This window comes from Eptesicus fuscus, chromosome 9 (assembly GCF_027574615.1).
Source record: "Eptesicus fuscus isolate TK198812 chromosome 9, DD_ASM_mEF_20220401, whole genome shotgun sequence".
Lineage (NCBI taxonomy): Eukaryota > Metazoa > Chordata > Mammalia > Chiroptera > Vespertilionidae > Eptesicus > Eptesicus fuscus.
In genome coordinates this window covers 8,349,150-8,373,788 of record NC_072481.1, presented here as the reverse complement: position 1 = coordinate 8,373,788, position 24,639 = coordinate 8,349,150, and the positions used below count along the sequence as shown (strand labels likewise).

Below are 24,639 nucleotides of genomic sequence, written 5' to 3'. Positions count from 1 at the left end.
AGATGCTCAAGCGAAGAAGCGGCCGCCACTCCTGTGCCCTCTGCGGGGCTGTCATGCCCTCCCTGCCACAGCCACCGGGTCAGTCCTGCCCATCTATGGAGACCTAGTGTCTGCCTCCCACGGCCTTTCCCGTCTGCTCTCTGCCTCACTCCACGGAGCACAGCCATGGGGCTGTACCAGGTACCCCCCCCCCCCAATCACAGCTCCAGCACCTTCATCACGTCATCTGCACCGTCGCTACCGGTTCTTGAGCAAGAGCTTAGCTTGGCTCCCTTGGGAAGTCACCTCCCTTCATTGAACCCTCAGCAAAATCCTTCACACGAGGAACATGGAGTCTCCATCTTCTGCAAAGGAAGAACCTGAAGCTCAGAGAGGTGAAGTGATTTGCCCAAGGTCACACAGCCAAGTTGGCAAGGGACCTAGAACTTGGACCAGTTCAGCTCAGAGTGGTCCTGGCCAACGGATACTCCTTCCTGAGCCTGCACCATGTGCCAGGCGCGGTGCTGAGGCCTGCACGGCTTGACCTCACAACAGCTCCCATGGGGTGGGTGCCCATTTTACAGGTGAGGAAACCGAGGCTCAGAGAGGCAGATGGACACATCCTCAAGGTCACACAGGCAAGACGAGCGCAGGAGTGTGAACAGCGCCACGCTGTGTGGCCGCTCTGCGTTTAGCCTGGCATGCTCACCCATTTTTCACTTATAAACCAGCCCTCGTGGAGTCCCAGGCAGGCAGCTGGGCGTCACGGTTTGATAGTTTCCCTTTATTTTTGTCTCCAATCCAAAGGCAACAGGGCAGCTTGAGAAACCCACGCTGGTTCCCAAGATGCAGGCAAAATAAATAACACACACACACACACACACAAAATCAACAAACAAAAGGGCTGTTTGTCCACCTTGAGCGGGGGGTGGGGGTGGGGTGGGGGGGGGGCCCTGTTGAGCACCTGCCATCCCCCCACCTCCAGGCTGCGAGCAGGCTGGTGCCGAGGGAAGCCTGCCTCTCGGCCACTGCCAGCCTCCATCTCCTCCAGCGGAGTCAGCAGGATGCTTACGAGACGGAGACAGGCCTGTGAAGAAGGCCGGCGTTTTAACACGAGGGAATCCGAGAGAGGGTTTGATCACAGACCCCCCTCCTCGCCCCCGGTTCCCAGGATGAGGTGCAGAATGGCTTTTTGCCACATCTGCTGTGCCCTGGAGACTGTCCTGTCACTTCCTCGAAGGCGTGAAGGACCTCCTGACCTGGTGCAGCCCCGAGCCCCACCCAGCTTAGTCACAGCCCAGAGTGTGTGACCTTGCAGGTGACGGTAAATGAAGCTGACAGGTGTGACGGGCGGGGTGCCATTCTGTACGCCGTACACCCATCGCCTCGGTTCATGGTCACCATAGCCTTTTAAGGTTGCTATTAGCACCCCCGTTTTGCAGGTGAGGAAACTGAGGCGGTCCAAAGTCCTGCAGCTGGTAGAGCTGGGATTGGAACCTGTTTTTGGAGCCAGTACACAGAGTTTTCCTGAAGAGGGGAAACTCTCCCTCAACCGGCGATGGATGCTCATTACGGGAGCCCATCCCACAGAGCTGAGGGCAGTGTGCTGCAGTGAAAAGCGTCAGGAGTTAGGCAGTCCCCCCCCCCCCCCCCCGCAAGTTTCAATTCCAGCTCCCCCATTTTCCAGCGGTGTGACTCTGGGCAGGGACTTGCCCTCTCCGAGCCTCAGTTGTGGCTCTGTAAAATGGGGATAAGAGTAGCACCTAAACCAATAGGGTTATTACAAGGATTAAACCAGGTACCAATAACAATAACCAACATTTGCTAAATGCTTCCCACGCTCAAGGCACTGTAAAGAAAGGTGTATTGCCATCATCTTCATTTCACAGACGAGGAGCTCAGAGAGGTTGAGTCATTTGTCCAAAGGCACACAGCTAATGGTAGAGAGGTGGGGATTTCGGCCCACTAGGCTGACTCTGAGCCCAGGCTCCTAAGAACGGCACAGCGCGTCCTCTGATATAATTCAACGTGTGCACAAACCAACAGGCATATAACACGATAGCTCTCCAACCCACAGCCACAATCATTATCATTTGGGGGTGGCCATGGAGACAGAACCCAGAGAGGGCCTGTCTCGTTCTGCCTGCTGCCCAGTGCCTGGCAGACGTCTGCAGCCCTCCCCGGGAGCCCTGCCCTCTGTTCCCGGCAGAGCAGGCCCTGTGATGCCCGGCACGTGGCCCGAATCAGCGTGGAGACTGAGATGCTTTGTCTGTGGCTTAGAGCTGGTCTTGGCGATGATAATCGGAAGTCACCCCGGGACCAGACGTTGACCCCCCAATTGGTTTATGCTTAAAGACAGACTAACAGCAAGCCCTCGACATCTTCAAAAACTCCACTGTCCTGGCCAGAAGAGACACTCCTGATCAGAGTTTGGGGGTGCCTGCCAGGCTGGGGAAGACGGGGGGCAGTCCAGGTTGTCTGTGGCCCTTGTTGAAAAGACAGATGCCCCTGGGCCCCAGCCCAGACGGCTGACCCTGAGCTGCCAGGGCTGGGCAGAGGCATCTGCTCATTTACGTAAAGTATAATTTGTATCTAGCAAAACGCCCAGATCTTAGTGTGCCGTTTGACGAGCTGGAACCACCGCCCAGGTCAAGATATCAGACGTTTCCATCACCCCGGCGAGTCCTCTGTGTGCCTTCTTCCAGTGAGCCCCCGCCCAGGCCACCGCCGCCCGCTCCCGTCACTGTGGGTGAGTGTGGCCTGCGCGAGAGCCTATACATGGGCTCATACCTGTGCCCTTATCTCAGCCTCATCCATGCGCTGCCGTATCTGTAGCTCCTTTGGTCCCTCTGCCTTGCTGAGCAGCGCCCACTGTGTGGGTATCCCGCGTCTGTCTGTCCACCTGCTGACGGACAGCTGGGCATCCTCTCATTTGGGCTGCTGGGCGTGAAGCCGCTGTGAGCATCTGTGTGTGAGTCTGCGTGGGCAGGTGCTAGCCTCTCTCCGTGAAGCCCCAGGCCCGGGGCTGCTTGCTGGCGCACAGAGGGGAGAGTTGATCGTCATCCCCTCTGCAGGTGCTGCGGCAGCCCGGCCGGGGTGGGGTCCCTCCTCTGCTCTTCTCCAAGCCCCTATCCCGGTGAGGAGCCCCCAGGGGTTACGGGACCCCCTCTGGGTCACGGAGGAATCGGCCTTCCTGACCAATGATGCCTGAGTCATCCCACAGTTTGATCGACATGTAGCTTTGAAAGCTGAACCTACCCTGGGTGGTTGGTTCTGCCTAATGATGTCAGCCTCTCAACCACGGCTCCGGCACCCGCGGAGATAACACACGGAGCATCTGGTTGCCAAGGCTGTGACCGAGTTTCGTGCCTCCTTCCCCTGCAGTCGACGGACTGAATGTGCTGATGAAAACGGGTCATTCGCAGCCCTTCCCCTACCCCCCAGAGCATCAGTGCCAATTCAGCAGAGGCAGGAAAGCAAGGTGGTGATTAAAATCTGTGTCTGGCCCAGCCGGCGGGGCTCAGTGGTTGAGCGTCAATCCAGGAGCCAGGAGGTCATGGTTCTGTTCCTGGTGGGGGCACATGTCTGGGTTGTGGACTCAATCCCCAGTGGGGGGTGTGCAGGAGTCAGCCGATCAACGATTCTCTCTCATCGTTGATGTTTCTATCTCTCTCTCCCTCTCCCTTCCTCTCTCTGAAATAAAAAATACATAACTATATCTATATCTATATCTGTATCTTTAATCTGTGTCTGTCTGGATGGCCTTAAGCAAGTTGCTTCACCTTTCTGAGCCTTGTTTTCCCCATCTGTAAAATGGGGACCCAGGCAGTACTACCTCATGACACTGGAGAAAGGATTACCCACTGTGGGGTGTGGAAAGGAGGTACCAGTGGTCAGCTGGGCAGCATGTGGAGTTAGAAGCAGAGGGAGCGGTTACTTGAGACCAGTTGTTATCTGAGGACCACAGAGGGAGGATGGGGGTTGCCAATATGCAGATTCTGGGGTCCCACTTGGATGTATAGAACCAGAATCTAGGGTGCGGCTTCCCGAGTGACCCGGTGCTCACAAAAGCCTTGAACCCTCCTCCCGGAACGCGGCCCGAGGCGGAGCCTGGGGAGTTGCCTGGCCCGGGGGAAGCAGAGACAGTGGGATGGGAGGGCCACAGCGTGGAAATGGGCCAGGGAGGATCAGGGACCAATTCATTCCTCCCCCAAGACAGCCTCCCGGCACCGACCCAGCAATTCCAGCCACAGGTGCCTCCCACGGCCTGTGGGTCAACTCAGCCACGTCCGGGAGGCATTATCAGGCATTATCCGGCTACGGGGTTAGGAGGTCGTAGGTTCGACTCCCGGCTGTACCCTTCCGGGTTGGATGAACGAGAGTTCAAGTGACTTACACTCAGCTTGAAGCTGTGGCAGCTGAGCTGTAAAAGGGCATCATACAAGAGAGTGTTTCTTTCACTAATGGAGTCAGTTGTCAGAGGCAGTCATGAGCTCGAGCGGGTATAGCACCTAACCCCATGCCGGCACCCTTCGCCCGGCCGTGACCGCTGCCATGGACTCGGTCCTGCTCCCCTAGGCCTGGGGATGCAGCTGGGAAACAGTCCCCACCCACGGGCCCGGGAACAGAGGCCACGCTCTCTCCTGCGCTGGTGGGACAGCCTCTCTCCCTGCAGCCGTGCCCTCCCTCCTGCACGTCTCAGCTTTAACCCAGCTCCTCCAAGATGCCTCCAAGGTGCCGCTTGCTTAGCCACGCGCAGCTGAACAGGGGGCTCCTGACCGCCAGGGAGGCCCAGCTCTGCACCTGAGTCTCGGTTCCTCACCTGGAAAATGGGCGTCACAGCAGAACCGACCTTAGTGCACGGACCTGAGGCTTAACTAAACCCACCCGGACACACCGGGCACCCGGCACACGCCAGCACTTAGGGAGTGTGACCCACTCTGTGCATTACATCTCTCCCTGCGGCCGGCGTCACCTCCCGCCTGCCAGAGACTGGAAGCTCCGTGAGGACAGGACCCGTGTCCGACACAACCACCCCCTAGTGGCTGCCGAGTCTCGGGATGGTCTCGGCTTCCCTGACCAGGGAGGTCGCCGATCACTGTTCCCTGGGACTCCTCCCGGGGCTGAGGTCCTCGCGGTGAAAGCCGGTTCTCCGGGGGTGTGTAGGGCGTGCCGTGGCTCTAGGTGGCGGGGTGAGAGCAGCCTGCATGGGCCAGGAGGTTCCTCCTCTGCCTCCCCCTCCAGCCACGGCCACTCAGATTGCCAGGGGGCCTCCCAGCGGACCTCCCAGGAGGCCCAGGCAGGGTGAGTCGAACCAGGAAGTTCATCCCATCTGAGCCCCTCGCACAGGGAGGGGGCATTCTCACCCACATGACGGACACCTCAGGGGAGGGGGGGACGGAGGGACTCTGCCCAAGGCCCCACCAGTGAGGAACCAGACAGGATTAGAAACGAAAGCTCTAAGCTCTCACCCAGTGTTCTTCCTTTGCCACCTTCCATCTTAACTAATGAGGCAATTTTAACTAAAACAAACAAATCAACAAAGAGAAAACCCAACATCTGAAACACAGTAAACCCCACACCGACACACCCCGGGAGGGGGTCCAGGGAGACCACTCCCATTCCCAGTACCAACTAACCACACCCACAGGCCGGCTCCCATTCTCCACCCAACTGCCTTTGCAACCAGCTGTTTCCCCAGAAAGAGCTGCTGTTGTAGTCTGTGTCCCCTTCGTCATATTTCGTCCATGTCACTTCAACATCTTCCGCTCCCCTCCTCCTCCCATCCATCACCACCCCCCTTTCTCCTCCAGACTTCCTAATGACAGTGCAAGGACACACTCGTCTCCCCTGGGCCTGAAATCTCAGTGACCTTGGGCATCCTCTGCCCTGAAATCTCAGTGACCTTGGGCATCCTCTCCCCTGAAATCTCAGTGACCTTGGGCATCCTCTCTCCTGCTTACCCAGTCCCTCAACACACACACACTCCTAGGTCTCAAACTGGCAGCCCTGTAATATAGTACTGAGAACATGGATAATCTCATTTATAAGGCTGGAAAATCTGGTGACCCTGGGCCAAATGCTCACGCGGAATAGGCAGTTGGTGCTGGGTCATCGCCACGGCCTGCAGGAGGGGCCAGCCTCCCCCTTTGCCCAGTCTTCCCCTCTGCCCGCTATCGCACGCCTGGCCACGCTCTCCGTAACATGTCCTGCCGCCGCATTTTAGACACGTGCACTGGCGACCCCACGTCCAGGCGGTCCCCAGACTTGTTTCTTCCTCCTTCGCAAAGCCTTTCTTCCCAGTGATTCTCCCTGCCCCCACCCATCTCCCTCCTCACGACCCGCCCCTGGGGCCTCGGCAAGCCACGGTTGATTGCAAGTCAGGAAGAGAGCCCTCCCTGGGACGTGACCTTGATCTGGAAGTTCCCAGCCTCCGAACGGGTGAGGAAATAATTTCTGTGGTTTAAACCCCCAGTCTATGGTTTTCATTACGGCAGCCTGAGCTGACCATGACCAGGCCCTTTTCTGAGAGGCGGCCGTCTCCAGAGATAATGACTCCCCAGGTCTCCGGGATGACAAGTCTCAGGGGTGAGGCAGATTCCGTACCATGGGGAGGTCACGTCACTGCAGCCTACGGAGGTGCAGACCCCGCGTTTCCTCCAGAGATGCCCCTGCAGGCTTGTCTCTCAGCCTTTGCCTAAGGCCCCCCATCCCCGGTATCCAACCATGAAAGTCATCCTTCCCCTCCTCCTTGCAGCTGAAACGCAAGCCCTCGGCTCTCCCCATGGCTCTTGCGCCTGCTTCGGGGTAACGGCCTCTGAAAAGCACCCTTCGCAGTCAAGGCCCATCCATCAAAGAGCCCGGCCAGCAGGCACTGCTCTCGGGCACTGAGCGGCAGGGGTGCAGAGCCTCCCAGCTTGCTTTGGGGGAAGGAGTCTGTTCTGCCACGGAGACCACCAGGAATCGCCCGGTGCCTGCATGACAGACACCACAGGCCAGGCTGTCAGGAAGGTTCGGCAGGTGGCACAACCTTCCAAGATTCCAGGTTTGAAAGAGAGAGCTTCGGGATAAGGCAGGGCTGGAAGTGGAATGGTCTTGATGGAATAATTTTTTTTTTTAAAGGTGGAATTTGTGAAATTCGCCTGAAGAAGAAATAAGCAACTGATATCTGAATTGATGCCCCGAGTGTGAACCGAGACTCCGGAAAAGCAAGTCTGGCTGGCATGAGGTCATGAGAATAATCTGTGTAAGAATATGATCAGGGTGAGGCCCAGGTCCCGAAGAAGAAAGAGAGGATTTAGGGCCCATTGGGCATTCCCCCAGCCGTGTCTGTCCACGATTACGACCTGTATTAAGTACCGTCACATTTTACGCCGGAAGTTGGGTACACACACTAATTGAGTCCCCACAACTCTCCGTGAGGAAGGTAGGCATTATGCCCATTTAACAGATGAGTAAACAGTATCGGACCAGCGAGGTAAGTCACTAGCCCAGGATCACAAAGCTATCAAGCACAAAACCGGAATTCTGACCCCCCGTCTGTCTGGCCGCAGAGCCCACTTTCTGTTCCACATGCCAGGAGTTCCACGCTTGGCTGGATATCTGAAGCAACGAGAAAGTATGTTCAAAATCCAGTGACCGAGTGTCCCCAGGCCCCCCACTGGACACCTGGCTGGGCCCCCACCCAGCAATGGCTGCCCACGGCTTCTCCACCAGCCTCCCTGCGGTCCTGGCTTCCCTGATGGACATGGTCCCTGGTCCCTCAGACCGCCTTTCTCCTTCACCTTTGTCCCCACCCCATCACTGGGTAAGATCCGATTCTTACGAGAAATCCCTTACCCCAGAGGTCACGGTGGCTCGGCTTCCCCGACTCACCCTGAACGAGATCGCTATCCTACCGTCTGCTCTCCCAGACCTTTCAGGCTAAGGCAGTGGCTCTCCGAAAGTGGTCCCGCACCACCAGCATCTGCAGCGCCGAGGGCCTGTGAGAAATGCAGATTCTCGGGCCTCCCCCAGACCTACTGAATCAGAAACTCTGCAGGAGGGTCCAGCAAGATGTTTAGCAAGGCCCCCAGGAGCTTCTAACATGTGCTAAAGTCTAAGAACCACTCATGCGGGCATTTCAAAAGCCTGCCTCTCTTTTCATTTGCGATGACGTAAAAGTTCTGGGAAAAGATAGACATGATGGTGACCCATCATTATGAACGTGCTTAATGCCATTAAAGAGCTAATGCTTAAAAATGGTTAAAAATTATTTTTTAAAAAGGGTAATTAGCCAGAAGCTACACACAGAAGATTACATATTGTATGATTCCATTTATATAAAATATCCAGAAAGCCAGGGAGTAGGGGAAAGGGAGAGTGGGGAGTAACTGGTTAATGGGTATGAGGTTTCTTGGGGGGTGGGGGGGATGATGAAAAAGTTTTGGAACTAAAGAGAAGTGGTGGTTGTCCAACACTGTGAATGGACGAAGTGCCAATGGACTGTTCGCTTTTAAATAGTTAATTTAATGTTCTGTGAACTTCTGAGGCCAGACATGATATCGATGACAATTAGCTTTTATGGAGACATCACACTTAATCTGATGGTATTCCGCGGATAGACGTACCGTAGTCTGTGTCAGGCCTTCATGCTGGACATGTGGATTCCCTCCACAAGAAGACATTTCAACGGGTGAAAGCATTTTAATGAGGGAGCTGAGGTTTAGCAAAGCCGCTCCCTACAGCAAGCAGCAAGGGCCACTCAGCTTCGGAGGGAGGGTGCCATCCGCGGCGGAAAGACCCAAGGGCCAGGCAGCAGCATGGCTGGTGCACATTTATTTCAGGGACAAAGGTTTGGGGGGAAAGGCTTTCGTTGTCATGTGCTGAAGACTAAGTCCGATGGCTCTCAGATTTACCCATCTCACTCCTTAGAGAGATGAGCTTGATTCCTTGGCAACGAGGAGCGAACCTTCTCCAGAATTCCCAGTTATCTCCCAATCCCCAGTCCTGAGGTTACCTACCAGGTAAAGTGTGTTCAAAGCCGGCACTCTTTGTTTCCCATCGTAGCGGAGTGGTTAAGAATACAGAGCCTGGCCTGGCCGGTGAGGCTCGGTGGTTGAACGTCAACCCATGAACCAAGAGGTCCCCAGTTCCATTCCCAGTCAGGGCACGTGTCCGGGTTGCGGATTCAAACCCCTGTGTGTGGGGGGGGGTGCATGAGGCAGCTAATCAATGTTTCTCTCCCATCGATGTTTCCATCTCTCTATCCCTCTCCCTTTCTCTCACTCTAAAAAAAAAAAAAAAAAAAAAAAATCAATAAAACCACATTAAAAAAAAAAAGAATACAGACTCTGGGTTCAAATCGAAGCACTACCACTTACTAGCTGTGGATGGGGAAACCGAGTGCTGACGATGTCAGAAGCCTGGGTCCCAGGAGGACTCGGTGGGACAGAGGCCCCACCTTCCCCACCTTCCCCACCCAGCACATGACACTGTAACTGTGTCCTGAGTGTCGTCAGCCCTTGAGATGTGGGGCTGTTTGCACATGGCGAGCATACCCCGCCTCAGTTCTCCCAAGTCATAGGACGGTTATGAGCTGACATGTGCAAAATGCTTGGAATGGTGCCTGGCACAACTGTTATGTAAATTTAAACTAATATCCTATCTAATAATAGAGTAATATGCAAATTGACCATACCTTCGCTACACCCACCAGCCACGCCCACAAGCAAACCGTTGCAGGGACGCTGGGGTGCAGCCTTGGGCACCAGCGGGGAGCCTGCATGGATCGCAGGCAACCACTGGGGGTTGGCTCCTAAGATCCGTAGCAGGGAGGCTGGGGTGCAGCCAAGCCCAAGGCCGCCACCAGGGGCCAAGCCCCAACCCTGAAAGAAGGCAGAAGGCGGTGGCCACAGCCAAGGCCTGGGTCCCTGGTGCCGGCAGAAAACTGGTGCAGGCAGCCAGGTGAATGAAGGTCTATTGCACGAATCTTCGTGCAAACGGGCTGCTAGTCTATAATATAAAAGCGTACTATGTAGATCAACCAAACAGCCGAACAGCAGAACGACCATCCGGACGACAACGCTATGACATGCACTGGCACCAGGCCAGCCAAGGCAGGTGCGATGTGATTGGTCAGGAGCCCTGTCATTGCCCCACTATCGCCCCGCAGAGGGAGGCCCAGGCCACTGGCTGGTGGGGCAATCGATCAGGGGTGATCAATCAGGGTGGGGGTGCGGAGCGGGTTTGTGGTCAATTGCCCTGTAGAGGGAGGTCCAGGCTACCTGACTGGCGGCGTTGCAGCGGGTGGGCTGGTCTCCCTCTGGGGGGCAATTGATCGTGGGCTCCCGGACTTCGAGAGGGAGCAGGCAGGGCTGGGGGACGCCCCCATCCCTGAGTGCAGGAATATTGTGCACCAGGCCTCTAGTTAGAAATAACTTGAAAGGGCAGACCCGCTCACCAGCCAGCCCAGGATCTGCCTCCTCCAGGGCCACCCCCAAGACAGGGATGATGAGGAAGGCTTGGATGCCACTCCCCTCCCACCTCCCCACCCCCCGCCCAGTTCCATCAAGGATATGGACCCCATCCGGGATATTTCCCCAAACATCTGTGACTTCATCACTAACCGGATGTCTCTGCCTCCCAGGAATTTCCCTAAACTCTTTTTGAGTATTTTCAGCCTGAAACGCTCTTGTAGGAAGCAAATGTGTCTGCTCCTGTCCGGGAGAAGTTCCCAGGACCCGGTCAGCTTCACCCTGGGTAAGAGCACACACGTGCTCTCAAGCTACCGACACACTTCCCCACATGCGATGAGTCAGCACAAACACGCAGGGCTGAGCTCCATTAACTTCATCTCCACCCGTGCAGCCGGGCGCAGTTCCCCTCGGCCCGAGACTACCCTGTCCAGCCAACGGCTCCATCCGCTTCCAGCCACAAACCGGCTCAGGACCCATGATCCGTAAGCTCAGAACTTGTACCTCCAGTGAACCACACACTTATCTCCACCATTTATCTGTAACAGGTTGCTTGTCTCATACCTGAGTCATGGTTTTTGTTTCTTTCTTCTTCTTGTGTGTGTGTGTGTGTGTGTGTGTGTGTGTGTGCACAGATCCCATTGGGAATCTAATGAAAGCTACTGACCCTAAAATGCAGACATGGAAGGTCTGATGAAATGTCAGGTGCTGAGTGGGTCCTTACAGCAATCTGGGGACCCTGATATGAGTTACTACGATCTTAAACAATTTCATAACCATCTTGACGACTGTACTGTTTTACTGCTTTGGTGACCAGGAGAACATCTCAGAGCAGCACTTACAAGCACTTTCATCTGCACAGGAAATTTCTGGAAGCATGGCTACTTCTGGGAAAAGTACTGGGGGGAGGGGTCTGTGCTGGGAGGAAAATGTATCTTTTTCATTGCATATCCTTTTACACTTTTTAAAAAAACTATGTGTAAAAAAAATTCTAATCAAACTAATTTTTAATTAAACAAAAAGAGTTCATAGAAAGTTATTTAGGGGAAGAACTATATACAACCCATTGTTACTTCCATTCCTGTGACACGGGGAGGTCACGTGGGGAAAAGGTCAGCTGACTACCCACAGGCTGGGGCTAACACCAACTGGGAAAGGCAAAACATCACTCAGGGAAAGATGATAAATTGTTCCACGTGGTGTTCAATGTAGGTCATTAAAGTTTCAAATCGGAGAGGAGGGTGTTATTAATATTTCATTAGCTCCCTACACAGCTGGGGTGCTGGTGGTAGGAAGTGGCCACACCTTCTTAGGCAAGTGTAGGAGGTGCACATGTAAGCAAATGGACCCTGAGCAAGGCTGGAGGTGATAGACTGTGTAAATGCTAGCACAATGCTGGGGTGGGTAGACGGGGGAGGGGAGAAAACTAGTGGGGGCTAAACAGTCTCCCACATGTACACCCCCCCACCCCCAAATTCAAAGATGGTAGCTCTGCATTAATTGGGTCCAATCCCGCAAAACTGCCCTTTCTGTGGGTCATGGGGGCCTAGAGCCCGATACTTCCCATGCTGAGGTGAGGATTGCATGAGGTCACATGGGTAAAGCTCCTGGCTCTGTGCCAGGCACACAGTAGGTACCAGGCACATGGTAGGTCCATCCCTTCTGCCCTCCCCTCCTGGATCATCAGCATGAAACTTTCTATGCTTGGACATCCTATATAATGAAAGCCTAATATGCTAAGTGTCCAGTTGTCCATTCAACCAACCAAAGCGTAATATGCTAATGATATGCTAAGACTGCTCAACCGCTCACTATGATGTGCACTGACCACCAGGGGGCAGATGCTCCGACCGGTAGGTGAGCTTGCTGCTGGGATCTGGTGGATCAGGACTGAGTGAGATGGGCTGGACATGCCCTGGAGCCCTCCCACGGTCCCTCCCCGGCTGTCCAACCTCCCGTGTCCCTCCCCAGCCCCAATCGTGCACCGGTGGGGTCCCTCCACCTGGCCTGTGCCCTCTCGCAATCCAGGACCCTTCGGGGGATATCAGAGAGCCGGTTTTAGCCCGATCCCGCAGGCCAGGCCGAGGGACCCCACTGGTGCATAAATTCGTGCACCAGGCCTCTAGTTTCACATAAAGATAAACATAGACGCTCCGTACAAGCCCAGCAATCCCACACCTAGGTATTGCCCCAGGGGAATAAAACACTTAGGTTCATCCTAAAACCTAAAAGCAAATGTTTACAGTGGCATTAGTCTGCGTCACCAAAAACTGGAAACACTCCAGATGCCCTTCAACAGGGGAAGGGGTAAACCAAGTGTGGTACAGTGTACCCTGCGATACACACAGTATGGAGGGGTCTCAAATGCAGTGAGAGGAGTCGAGGAAGCCAGACTCAGAGGCTTCACACTATGATTCCATTTAGATGCCATCCTGGAAAAGACAACACTGAATGCACAGCCAACATCAGTGCCTGCTAAGCACAGGGTGGGAGAGGGGTGCACCACACAGGGCAGCACGAGGGAACCTGGGGGGCCGATGAAACCTTTCTGTATCTTGATGGCAGCGGTCACAAAATTGTGTTTGTCAAACTCATAGAACTGTACATGAGAAAGGGTGAACTCCCCCGGTCGGCGTGGCTCGGTGGTTGAGCGTCCACCTATGAACCAGGAGGTCACGGTTCGATTCCCAGTCAAGGCACGTGCCTGAGTTGTGGGCTCGATCCCCAGTATGGGGGTGCAGGAGGCAGCCGATCAGTGATTCTCACTCATCACTAATGTTTCTATCTCTCTCTCCCTCTGCCTTCCTCTCTGAAATCAATAAAAAAATACGTTTTTTAAAAAAAAGGTGAATTCTACTGTTTGTAAATGTGTGTGTGTGTGTGAGTGTGAGTGTGTGTGTGTGTGTGTGTTATAATGCTGGGAGGGTGGTGTCTTAGTCAGCTCAGGTTGCTGTAGCAAAATACCACAGACTGAACGGCTTAAACAATAGACATTTATTTTTCATGGTTCTGGAGGCTGGATGCCCAAGATCAAGGTGCCGGCTGGTTTGGTGTCTGGTGAGCGCCAGCTTCCTGGCTGGGAGGTGGTGGCCTTCTGGCTGCGTCCTCACCTGGCCTTACCTGGGTGATCTCTCTCTCCCTCTTCTTCTAAGGGCACGAATCCCGTCGTTGCTATCTCACTCCGGTGCCCGAATCTAAAGCCAGTCACCTCCCAAAGATCCCGCCTCCTCATACCATCACACTGGGGGCGGGAACTTCAACACAGGACTCAGCGGGAGGCGCCACAAGAGTCGTTTTTGTACAGCTGTGGGCTCTGCCTCGCTCCCACCATGGCTTCCTCTGTCTGGGAAGGGAAGCCCAGATGCTCACAGTAAAAGAACCCCCTGGAATAGTGGCTAATATTTGCAAAGCCCTCTACAGCTCACAGAGCACCTTATCTCACAGTGATCCTTGCGGGGGAGGGGGGGGGGTGTTCCTACCACATAATTTTTATTTAAATAATAATACTTATTTAAAAAAACATTTCCTTCTGTTATAAGAACAATACTTATTTGCTAAACAAAAATTTAGAACTAGATTAACAGAAAAATTTAAAGCCATTAAATTACCCTTGCCATCCACAACTACTGATAGTATCTATGACGCTGTTCGGACTTTCTTATGTATTTTGTAAACAAACACACCTTTTTTTTTTTTTTTTACAAAAATGAGATCTTACTGCAATACGGTTTATGACCTAATTTTAACGATTTTTTTTTAATTGATTTTAGAGAGAGAGAAACATCCATCAGTTGCCTCCCATATGCACCCCGAACGGAGTTCAAACCTACATCCTGGTTATGTGCCCTGACCGGGAATCGAACCTGCCTTTTGGTGTACAAGATGATGGTCCAACCAACTGAGCCACCCGGGCTTGTGACCTAATTTTTAAAATATTGTTATATAATGAACAATTTGTTCACATCACCACTATTCTTATAAACCATAATTTTTAGTGGCTGAGGAATATTCTAGTACATGGAGGACCCATAATTTGTATAAACAATCCTCCACTGACGGACACATAGTTGGTTTCTACTTTTATTGCTATTATAAAAAAAACCAAAAAAACGAGTGCTGAAACGGACTCCTTACATAATCACGTTTCCTCGGGACACACTCCTGGTGTTGAAACCGCTGTGTTTTTTGCAGCTTTTGAAGTGCCTCTGCAGAGTCCAATTTGCACTCCTACCATAAGCCCGTGTAAGCACCTCCCAACGTCAGCCTTCTTTCTTAACATGTTAAAACTTTTCCAAGCATTTAAACCGTCATATGTGGAAGACGGTATTGTTCGAATGGCCGTTTTCTTTCATTCGATGAGGTTGAACATGGTTTCTCCCCGGCCCCACCTGCCATGTGCTTATTGGCCAACAGCATGTCTTCTTGACCCCATTCCCCACACGGGCCTCCAGCCTTCCCTTCCTGACTGGAAAAGCTCTTACACGCAGTTAGAAACCAGGCCCATGCCTGCCGGGCGCTGCCAATCCTGCTCCAAGGTATCATTTGCTGTATGTCAGTTTTCACATGCATCCATCATTTTCAAGAATTTCTTTTATAATTTTACTACCGCGCCCTAAAGGCCCCTTCCCAAGAGGGGTGCTGGAGTCTTCACGGCGGGGAAACCTCTCAGAGGCCACGTGGCCCAGTGACCAAGGTCAGCATCCCCCAAAAGTCACGCTGACGTCACGTACGTCGGGACACGATGCTGCGAGGACTTCACCTCTTTCCTAAAACCCCAACCCCCCTGGGGTCCAATCATGAGAAGACACCCGGCAAACCCAAACTGGGGGACATCCTACAAACTGGACATCCGACCAGTCCTCTTCAGAGCTCTCAAGGTCAAGGAAGTCAAGGAAAGCCGGAGAAACGGTCCCAGACCAGCACAGACGAAGGAGATGTGACGGCTAAAAGCGACGTGGTGACCTGGATCGGATCCCGGAGCAGAAACACGGCAGTGGGGAAACCGTGACATCCAAGACGAAGCCTGTCATTTTCTGAGTAGCGATGTGAATTTCTTTCCTGCTGTTTTTTTTTTTTGTTTTTAATCTTTAATCTTTGAAAGCTAATGGTCTTCTGTGCTTCCTTTTATGATCATCATAGTCTCTGCACCGAGGCACATAGCAACGATTGCAGATTTCTTTACAAAGCTTAGTATTAAATATTAAGTATCGTTCTGCGTTTCAGTTTTGCATTACTCTGCCAAGAAAAAGAAATTTAAAGCTCGAGTTATCTGAAGCCTGGGCACTTCCATGACTGACCGGCTACATCAAAGCCGGGGCAGTACTGTTCTCTCCGCCGTCGGCAGAGCCAGGCCCAGAGCGAGGGCCCGGGTGCAGTCGCATCTGAAAAGCGTGCTACAACGCAGAGGGCCACAAAGTAAGGATGGGGGTGAGGGAGGGGCATGTTCTGCCAGAATTTCCCAAGAGTCCCAGTCCATCGCTTTTTCCCAGAACGGTTTGATGCGGGGTAAAACCTCCACCTGAGCTTCCAGGTGCTCTGTGCCGAGGGGACAGGGCTGCCTTGAGGAGGGGCTGCCAAGGAGGGGCAGGGCCAAGCGGACCCCCTTCTTCACGAGAGACCCTGGAGGGAAGGTGAGCTGCAGCCTGGCTGGCGCTGAATTCTCCAGGAGATCGCTTCCAGAAACAGACACTCAGAGGCTTCCTCTCACTTCAGCAAGGACGCTATTTTTGCAAGCACTTGGGAAGTTCCCATTCCGGCCGCAGGTGGGAGGTCAGGGAAGGGAGGGGCCGTACAGCCGCCTCCCAGCCGCCGCGGAGTTCCTGAAGGTCGCGGACCCCGCAGATGAGGACACAGGCTGCTGCCACCACCGGGACACGAAACATCGGATGCGACTGGAGCCGTGTGTCAGACGTGGCAGGACAGATGCGCCCAGGCGCCAGCGCCGAGGAGGTACGTCACAGCCATGAGGCAGAGCCACCCACCCGGCCCTCGGCGGTGGCCTTGACGGTGCCCTCGCCATAGTGAAGCGCGTGGTGGGCGTGACGTGGCTCAAGCCAAGGCCCAGGAGCACCCTGCTCGTGCCGGCCGGTGTTGGGGAGTGGCACACCGGCCCCCTGTGCCACATGATGGCGGAGATGCCCGGGACACAGACGCTGGAGGGGTAGAGAGCTGTGACTGGGAGCAGTAGGAGTAATGAGCCAGGGGACAAAGCTCCCGTGATCCCTAGACCAGTGGTTCTCCACCTTCCTAATGCCGCGGCCCTTTAATACAGCTCCTCATGTTGTGGTGACCCCCAACCATAAAATTATTTTCGTTGCTACTTCATAACTGTCATTTTGCTACTGTTATGAATCGTAATGTAAACATCTGTGTTCTCCGATGGTCTTAGGCGACCCTGCTAGCGGTTCTCAACCTGTGGGTCGCGACCCACTGCTGTAGCGAAAATAATTTTATGGCTGGGGGTCACCACAACATGAGGAACTGTATTAAAGGGTCGTGGCAGTAGAAAGGTTGAGAAGCACTGCCCTAGAGCAACCCCTGAATAACCCAGTTTGGAGAAAGAGAGACTTCCCCTGAGTGACGGGAGGCAGGGAGAGAGCCCAGAGAAGCGGAGGCAGGGCCCTGCGCCCGGGGACACCCTGACACCACCTTCTCCTGCAGGGGCCATGAGGTTCACAGTTAGCCTGAGGTCAGCCCGGCGTCCCGGGAAAACAGCACAGAACCAAGCAGGTGGGCCTCGGTGCTGCGCGCTCTGCACGGATGCCAGGGAGGCTCCTGAAGCGGGCCCGCGAGGGGGCCTGGGCGGGCCGTGGCCCTCAGCCAGCCGGGGAGCACGTCCTGTGGGATGACCCTCCAGCGTCCCCCCCAGACCTTATACACGAACCCCGCTGTCTTCTCCATGGCGTGGTGGCCTGCGGGGAAGTGCCAGGGCTCGCACCCACTCCTGCTCCTCCTGGGGCACTGGGCATGCGCGCTCTTCAGCTCTGGTTGGGCTGGCAGTTCCCCGTCGGCCCTTCCCTTCGGGCAGGGGTCCCGCTTCAGCCAGCTGCCCTGGGCCAGTTCCCTGTCCCCCGCAGGAGCCCCGGTGCCCTGTGCCACCGCGCGTCCCTGGTGTTGGACATACTCACAACCGTAAACCTACTTCTGCCCGCCCCTGTACTCATCTGGTGACGCAGTGCATACCCACCCACACATAACGGGGTGACAGTTTTACTAGGGCTCTCCTCTCGTCACGGAAAATGCACGCTGTTTCCGGGTCTACTTTCTTCTATTCCACTTTTGGAAAGCCAGGGGAAGACCACTTAACTGATTTAAAAACGCACTTAACATGCTGGGCCGGCGTGGCTCAGTGGTTGAGCGTCAACCTACGAACCTGCAGGTCAGGGTTCGATTCCCAGTCAGGGCACATGCTTGGGGCGTGGGCTCGATCCCCAGTAGGGGGCATGCAGGGGGCAATAGATCAATGATTCTCTTTCATCATTGATGTTTCTCTCTCTCTCCCTCTCTCTTCCTCTCTGAAATCAATAAAAATATATTAAAATAAAACCCACTCACTAATAAGTCACTGCCTGCAGTCTGTAAACATTAGCCTAGGGAACCTCCAAGATCGCTTCTACGATCGACAATTTACACGGCATCGGCATCAACAGAGCTGGGATCCCCGGAGGGGATGAGAGGTGCCAGGAAGCCCTGTCCCCAGGTGGAGTAACAGGCCCCATCACCAGAAGAGGGAGCGAATTCTCAGCACATCTTTGCCAAGGACACGCCTGCTCTCTCGGAGGGAGGGTTTGGAGACAAGCAAGCCACATGCTGATCTTTCTAGGGAGCCATCCCAGTGCCTAGTCCTGGGAAGACCTGGGGCAAGGAATGGAGACATGCGGCTGAGTTAAAACCAACAGAACAAACACTCAGACGACACGCAGCCTTCTCCCTCCGCCTGTATGATCTCAGGGTCACATCCATCCCACCCCAAAGGCCGACCTCCTCCCATTCTAAGGGGCTCACTGAGAACCGGTTTTGCTTTAGATTTTATAAAAATAGTCCCTTTTCAAGAGCCCATGGCTACGCAGAGGCCTGGCCTCCTAGATCCCACACTGGTGAATCATTTGCATAGCTTTACAGGGTTTTGGCCCCGGGAGTGTTTAGAGGGAGCCAACGGGGAAGGCGGCCTCCTGAGGACCTTCCAGCCACCCGAGGGGTGAAGCGTGCGGGACCGGCAGGCTAGATCCGGGGTGAGGAACTGTCACTCGGGGAAATATACCTGCGATGAGGACGGATTGGAAAACCGGGCCACGACATGGCAGAGCCAGCAAGCACGCTAACAAAACCCTCATTAAAACCCCGCAAATGAACAGTGGCGGCCGGCAGATCCTGATGGTTTCCTCCCGAGGTTTTTGCACTGAACATGAGCTTCTTTTGTAATCTGGGGACAAAAACAACCTTGAAAGCCTGTCCGTCCGGAGGCACCTCATAAAGAGCAGCAAACAAGTTTAGTCGCCAGCGTCCTCCCCGCGGGGACGCCGGCGTGGACGAACAGCGGCGGACAACGGCAAGACGCACGGGCCCTGACGTGCGCCCCTTTGCTGCCAGGGCCTCAGCCTTGACTCCTCTGGACATGCCATGGTGGATGCCCCCCAAAATGCCTGGCAGTGTGGGGTGCAGGGGAGAAAGGGGCTCTGGGAGGCGGAGGATGCCCCGGGGTTTTGTTTTCTTTTTCCAAGAATCATCCTCAAAATCATTCAAGGAGGAATTGGGAAACTTGGGTTCTAATCCTGGCTCTGATCTCGGGCAAGACCCGGGCCTCAGTTTCCCTATCCGTAAAAGAAGCAGATTGGACTTTCTGATGGCTAAGGTCCCTTCTGGCTCCACTTTCCCAGAGCTAAAGGGACCAGCATTCAGGCTGCAAGGCTGCTAATTCTGATAAATCTAGGGCAAGCGAGAATAAGGAGACTTTGGGCAGCTCAGACCAAGTAAACAAGGCTGGATAGGAGGCAGGCCACCCAGCAGTCCTGAGATGCGGGCTGGGGCTCAGCAGGGGAGGAGCCGGAATCAGCCTGAGGCCTCCGCTGAGACCCTCACTGAGACCCTCTGAGAGCCCCCCTGGCTGTGTCTTGGGGCTATCCAGGAGGGGCAGGGCAGTCTGGCCTGAATCAGGGAAAACCAAACAAGTGACCTGTTTCTTTGAGGAGCCAGAGCTCCTGGGGGTGGGGGGAGGGGGGGGACGCAGAGCGCAACCAGTGTGCCAAGGGCTCAATCCAGGAGAAGGGAGGAAAAAAACATTGCCGGGCGAAGCTGGGCCACCTGTCCAGGCCAGGGAGGAGCAAGACCCCAGGAAGGGGCCGGCAAGACTGAGATGCTGAGAACCACCTGAGCTAGACGCGGGCCTCAAACCAGCCTCTGACCTGGATGCAGCCGGGCCTCCTGGGATCATGCAGAGGACCTGGCGGGGGCAGGAGGCTGGGTGCCAGGCCTGGCTCTGCTGCTGCCGTGCTGCGTGCCCTTGGGCACGTTTCTTTCCCTCTCTGACTTCCGTGTGTCCAATGAGAGTGGTCCCCTCCACCCGCTACACCCCGGGGTCCTCCTGTGGCAGGTGAGAGGGGGTGCCTGTTCCACCACCAAGCCAAGGAGAAGGGCACCCTTACGGCTGTCAAGATTGCCAGGACGCCTCCAAGCTTCCGGGCAGACACCACAAAAGTGAAAGCAAAAGCCAACAGCCAGAGCAGACCCTTCACCCTGTCCCCCATCGGAAGGCATCGAGTTTCTAGAACATTCCAGGCACTTGGGGAGAAAACTCTTCTCAGTCCCTCGAATTCCACCGTAATGTGGAGCTGGGGGAAGAGAAGCCCAGAGCCAAAGCCCCTCACGCTCCAGTCTCTTCCAGCCTGAGAGTTTTGGGGGGGTTACTGTCACCCCATGGAGGGAGGGCAGAACATTTACCAGAACCTCGACCCAGTCAAACAGGGGCCCCCGGCGGGTCAGGCTGCCCAGCGCGAATGCCGACAGGAGGCGGGCTGCTGGCCCTGCCTTTCCTCACACACACACACCGACTCCTGGGCCTTGGGACTCCCGGAGCCAGAGCCGGAAAGCCACGGCTGGAGGGGACGGGGCCCTGCCACGGTGCCAGGCCCTTGCCACCTCTCTGGTAGAAGCCGGGCTGGCAGTGTGGGCCTCACACCCCATGCACAAATCTGACCCTTGACCAGTGGTCACATGTTAAGACCACATGTTCATCGCTGCCTCCTGGGCGGGGCTCCAATCCACACCCCCTTTCTCACTCCCTCTGCCCCCAACCTGCAGGCCAGCCTGCTCTCCCCAGCGGCCTTCTCCAAACTTCCACCCAACAGCAGCCGGAATTGTCTTCCTAACGTAGCAAGAGGATCCAATGACTCCCCAGCTTAAAGGACAGGAAGGGGATTTGTGTCTTCCGTGTTCAGTGTCCACAGAGCAGCCGAGCACGCTGCCTGGCGGGCAGAAGGCACGCCTGTAGAGTGGTTCCCAGATGTCTACACCAGGCGTCCTCAAACTACGGCCCGCGGGCCACATGCGGGTGTTTTTGCCGTTTTGTTTTTTTACTTCAAAATAAGATATGTGCAGTGTGCATAGGAATTTGTTCATAGTTTTTTTTAAACTATAGTCCGGCCCTCCAACGGTCTGAGGGACAGTGAACTGGCCCCCTGTTTAAAAAGTTTGAGGACCCCTGGACACGATAACGTCTCACCTGCGTGACCACCCTCACCCATCCAGTGCAGCTCACTCCGGACCCTCCCCTCCCGTCACTTTCCCCTCCCTCACTATCTGAGTACCCACGCCCAGCACACATGACCTCCATACCTCCATGCCTTTGCTGATGCTGTTCCATCTGCCCAGACACCCTTCCTCTCTGTCACCCTAAGTGACTCTAATACACTGTTTAAGGTTCAAACCTTCTTCTTGTGGCAGGCCCTCTTTCACGCCTCCGCCCGGGGTTCTTTTCTTTCTTCTGTTCTCCCCTAAGCCCTGTAACCTAACTTCCTAGCGGAGTGGCTGTGTGCTAGGCATGAATGACCCGGCCTACTTTTCATTCCCATTTTACAGGTGAAGAAACCAAGGCTCAGAGAGGCAAAGTGACTATCACTGAGGGTCCCAGAGAAACTCCTGGGAGTGGTGGGGCCCTGCCTAGATCGCCACCTCTCTGGGACCCTGGTCATGGACTACCCACCATGCTGGGCCCTGAGACAAGCCCAGGAAACCCTAAAGATGGAACCACTGTCAGCTCAGGTCGGGGTGAGGAACAGATGCACTGTCAGCCTCCTCCCCTTCCTCGCTCTTCCGCCTGTGCCTCTGGCGAGCTGTACAGAGAGGCATCTGGAGGGGAAGGGGCTCCCCCGCACAATGCCATTCCGCCCCATCAACTTGGGTTGAGATCTTCCGTGAGAAGTCTCCAAAGTGTTAGAGCGGTTCCGGGCCCCAGAGCCAGCCTTTCCCTACAGAAACTCTGGGCAATCCCTCCCGGCCTCCTCCCCCAGCTCCAGCAGGTCAGGGTTCCAGGGGCTGAACATCCCCCCCTCACACACCCCTCCCCCCACTCCACTCCCCCAGCTACTAGGGAAGGACCTGGCCAGATCACGCAGGCACGGGTGCCCCAAGGCTGGTTCGGGGCAGGGAGTGCCCGGGCGGGCGGGGCTGGGGAAATCTATGGTCGCCCCGGCTTCCTGTTCCCCAGCCCCTCGGTTAGGAAAGACTTCTTTCTGAGAGGGACCATCTCTTAATCAGACTCGGCACTGCCGGGCCACATACCTCCCTTCGGGGCGCGGGCTGTAGATCCCATGTGAGGACTTGCTATGTGCCAGGCAGAGCTCCCACCTCACCCGCGGGGTGTCATCGCATGTTACGGCGTTTCCCAGGGAGAACTAGGTTTCACCCCAGCTTGCTCACGCCCCACCTCCTCGCCCTGTTGCTTCTAATTCATAACACGCACATACACACCCTCGCATCTAAAGCGCTAAAAAGCCTCGATTTCTAGAAAGGAGTAAGTGATGGGGGAAGGGAGACCTTGCGGGCAGCGCCGGGGTGGGTTGAGGGGACCTCCTGGGAAATCCTCCAGATTCTGCACCCGGAGAAGGTGCCTCTTTGTCCTCCAGGCCAAGGGTTCCAACCCGCCGGCGGATGGCACCTGTCCCCGCCCGAGGGGCCCCGGAGGGCGCCGCCTTCCCTGGCCGAGGCAGGCCGGCCGGCCCGGCGCGGAGCCCGGGAGGCGGGGTGCCCCGCACTGGAAGGGCGCTGCCCAAGCGGGTGCGGGTACGAAGTTCTTCGGGCGCCAGACCCGGGGCTGAAAGCTCTCGGACGGACGCACAGACAGACCGAGGCAGCCCTGGACTCCCTCCCCCCGGGAGCCCACGGTCCCCCTGGGGAGCCCAGTCCCTCCGGGGCGCGGCGGCGCAGACTCACCGGGGCGGCGGGTCCCGCTCGGCCTCCGCCGGGCGGTGGGTGCTGGGGGCTCCACGGGCTGCCTCCTCCGGGCGCGGGGATCCCGGGGCTGGGGGCTCCGGGGGTCGGGGGAGAAGGTGCACCGCCCGCTCGGGAACGGGATGCAGACGCAGGAAGCGCGGCCGCGGCGCGGGAGGAGGGACGGCGGACGCAGAGGGCGGTCCCGGCCCGAGCAGCCTCCCGCGCGAGAGGCGCCGCCCACCGGTGGACCCTCCCCTCGGGCCCGCAGCGCCACCCCCAGGCCCGGGGCGCGGGGCCCAGGCTGCGAGGGCGGCACCCGCTCCCCGCTTCCCCGTCGGCTGCGGGAGCGCTGGGGTCGGAGGGCGCCGGGCCCAAGTCCTCTCCACCCCCAGCCGCGGCGAGTCGGCTAAGCGGGGAGGGGAGAGGGAACGACCTCCAAGATGTGGGGGTGCCGTGGGGGGAGGTCGTGGGCCGGGAGCCTGGGTATTTACGGGTTAAGTAGAGATGGGAGACGCCCCCACCTCTGGCTCCACCCCGGGCGCGGGCGCTTGGACCCCGCAGCGCCTGCACCTGGTCTCGCACTCACCTGGCCGCCCCGCACTGTCTGCTCCCGGCTCTTCCCGGGGGGCGCGGCTGCACCCTCTCACCTCCGGCAGCGGAGCGGGGCTGGGAGCGCTGGGGCCCGCGCCTGCGGGGTGACTGATGGGCGGAGGTTTGGGAAGCGAGTTTTTAAAAAGCGAGTCAGCTCACGCCTCCCCTCCGGCTCCCCACCCCGTCCCAGGTGTCGCACGCGAAGCCCGTTTTGCGTGCGGGTCCCCGCGCGCGGGATGGGGGCGCTCAGGCCCTGGAGTCACCCGTGCTGGGGGGCCATTCCCAACTTTGCAGAGAACTTTCCCAGGAAAGCGCAGGTCGCTGTCCCCCGGCCTGAAGGGCGGCGGGAAGGTGCCGCTTCTGCGCAGAGCCCCCGCGCTGCTGCCCGAGGCCGGGGTCCTGGGAGTGTGAACCCCGCTGGGCGAGGGCGCGCTCACCTGCGCTCCGCCGCTGCCCCCGCCTGGAGGTTTGCCCGGGAAGCGCGCCGGCCTGGCGTCCAACCCGGGTGGGTTGATCTCAGCCAAACCACCGAAAACCGAGGTTCTAAACTGGAGGAGAAGGCAGCCGCCGCCTCTCTCAATCTCAGACTGAATTCCTGGAGAGGTCAGGCAGGGTCCCCTTCTCTGGTGCGTGTCCAGGCCTTTGAAGTTCAAACCCTGAGAACTGGGCAGCTGGCCAGGTGTCAGAGAAGGCGCTGAGGACAGAGGCGCCCCCTACCGGGAAGCTAGCGTGTCCAGCACAGAAATGAGACACCTGGTGGAATGGCAACGGAGTTCACCTCCAGGCTGCTGAACTCTGCATTCATGGGCACACATGGTCTCGTGTGTGTGTGTGTGTGTGTGTGTGTGTGTGTGTGTGTGTGTGTGTGTGTGAACCTACAGAGTTATCACTGGTGGGTATTCCAGCCCCCCCTTCCCCGCCCCATACACACACACTGTTTCAACTCACACAGTAACAGAACCCTGTTGTTCAGGAAAAGGCAAATTGGGGGCTGCCTTGTGATTTGAGGCTGGGAAGGCATTTGGGGGAACAGAGCAGGGAGTCTCCGTCAGCATAACTCTAACTGCTGTTCCTCACATCCTCACTAGGGACCCTCGTTCCTTGCAGCGTCTCCTGGAATCCGTATGCCAGCCCATGAGATGGTCATTGCTCACACCCACTTCACAGAAGAGAAGGCAGAGGCCTCAAG

General features: G+C 56.3%; 1 protein-coding gene across 3 annotated transcripts in view; it reads right to left on the bottom strand.

The window, feature by feature from the left end:
- Positions 1-23,549, bottom strand: part of TMEM51 (transmembrane protein 51) — a 48,570-nt gene extending 25,021 nt beyond the window's left edge. The window contains exon 1 of one of the 3 annotated variants that reach the window (XM_008148198.3): positions 23,446-23,549. The gene's annotated coding sequence lies outside the window, so the exon portion shown is untranslated. Of the gene's footprint in view, positions 1-22,208; positions 22,229-22,859; positions 23,049-23,445 lie in introns of those variants that run through there. The other 2 variants (XM_054720986.1, XM_054720987.1) reach the window with 2 other exon arrangements.
- Positions 23,550-24,639: the final 1,090 nt, after the last annotated feature.